This window comes from Coptis chinensis, chromosome 9, assembly GCF_015680905.1.
Source record: "Coptis chinensis isolate HL-2020 chromosome 9, ASM1568090v1, whole genome shotgun sequence".
NCBI lineage: Eukaryota > Viridiplantae > Streptophyta > Magnoliopsida > Ranunculales > Ranunculaceae > Coptis > Coptis chinensis.
The window spans coordinates 944,113-945,998 of NC_141464.1; the positions used below are offsets into that span (position 1 = coordinate 944,113).

General features: G+C 41.0%; 1 non-coding gene across 1 annotated transcript; it reads right to left on the minus strand.

The window, feature by feature from the left end:
* Positions 1 to 214: 214 nt before the first annotated feature.
* Positions 215 to 317, minus strand: LOC147474331 (small nucleolar RNA R71). Its single transcript, XR_015209977.1, has one exon. It is a non-coding gene; the product is annotated as a small nucleolar RNA R71 (small nucleolar RNA).
* Positions 318 to 1,886: the final 1,569 nt, after the last annotated feature.

Sequence of the window (1,886 nt, forward strand, 5' to 3'; positions counted from 1 at the left end):
CAAAGATTATCGTAGGATTGAACAAGTCCTTACAACATTCCATCATCCTACGGTAGGTGCGGAACAAATTAAACTGAGGGTATTCCCTTTCACATTAGCCGATAAGGCGGCGTCTTGGTTAACTGCCCAAGCGCCTAATTCTGTGGACTCGTGGGCTAAACTTGTTCAAATTTGTTTATGGAACATTTTACCCACCCCCCTAAAGACGGATGAGATGCTTTCCAAGATTCATTTTTTCCACGTAATCCTCATGAATCATTTTTCGAGGCATGGAATCGTTTCACCGATCTCCTTATAGAGTGTCCACATCATAACTTAGCTTAAAGACACGTTAGTTCGTGGCCTTTTCAAAGGTCTTCTACACCACCATAAAGAAAGTCCTGACATAATGAATGGGGGTAGTTTCCTAAGTAAAGGAGCCCCTGAGGCTTACAAATTTTAGAAGACCAAACTAAACGGAATAATAATTGGGGGTAGTGATGATATCCCCCCCTCGCCTAGTTCTTCTTCAACAGTCAAAGGTCACGGTATGTTTGAGAAGAAAACCGATCCGTAACTTAAAAATTTACTCGAATCTCTAACTAAAAAAAAGTAGAGGCTATTTTCGCTCAACAAAAGCCTATCCCCGTCATGAATGTAAACTCCAACCCATGTAATTTCTGTTTGAGTCCAGAGCACCTTTGACGATTATTGTCCTCTAGCTTATGAACAACAACCACCGTAACAAGATAATGTTTACTCTATTAATAACTATCCTATTCTAACGCCCCTTGGAGACAACATCCCAACTTCAGTTGGAGAAATAATCAACAAGTAACACCTCCAGGGTACAATAATCAAAACGTTAGGCAAGCAAACAATTATAACCAAGCTCCACCTAGGCAAGGACAAGGACAAGGACAAGGTCAAGGGAATTATAATAATTATAACAACCAAGCGTAACCACGACAAGGTCAAGCACAAGGTCAGAATAATTATAATAATTATAATACCAATAGAGGTATCGTTCCGGTTAATAATAATAACTATCACAACCCACCCATAAATAATCAACGAGAGATAGTTCCAGTCGCACCACCCGTGACTACTACACCTACACAACCGGATCGTATCGACGCCTTTATACAAGTTACCCAACAACTTTTCCAGACAATGACTCAATCAAACCAACAGATTTTACAATCCATAAATCAGGGCATACAACAGTTAGCCCAAGCTAAAGCCCAACCAAAAGGCGTGTTTCCAGGACAAGCGATACCAAACCCTAAAACAGAGAACACAGCCTTTGAGGAGGTAAACGGTAATTCTAGTACGGAAACTACAATCGTAGGTGACCTAAATGCCATCACCACTCTCCGCTCGGAAGAGTGGTTGATAACAAAGTAACTCACGCCTATAGTTACCCCATCAAGACTTCTACACCAAATATCGAACTAGATACCGCAATAGAAACCGAGGAGCCTACCACGGTAGAGGTACCGGTTAAATCACAACCAAAGAAACCCGAAGCCAAGGTTACACACAAAAGTAGAGCCATATGCGAAATAAATATAGAGCTTTAAACCACCGTTCCTCAAAAATTAGCCATGCTAACTGTGGATACAAACTTTGAGGAAATTAGGAACGTTTTCAAGAATCTAACGATAAACCTTCCTTTTCGAAGCTATTAAAAAGCTACCTAACCACGCTTAAGTTTCTTAAAGAGTTGTGCACTACTAGGCGTAAGACCAACATACCTAAAGACGCCTTTTTAACCGAACAGGTTCCCAACTTTATCCAAAAATAATGGAATTGTTAAGTACAAGGACCCCCGGTCGCCCCATCGTAAAATGCACCTTAGGAGATTCCCTACACGACTAACCGCCTTTATTAGACTGGGGCGAAAG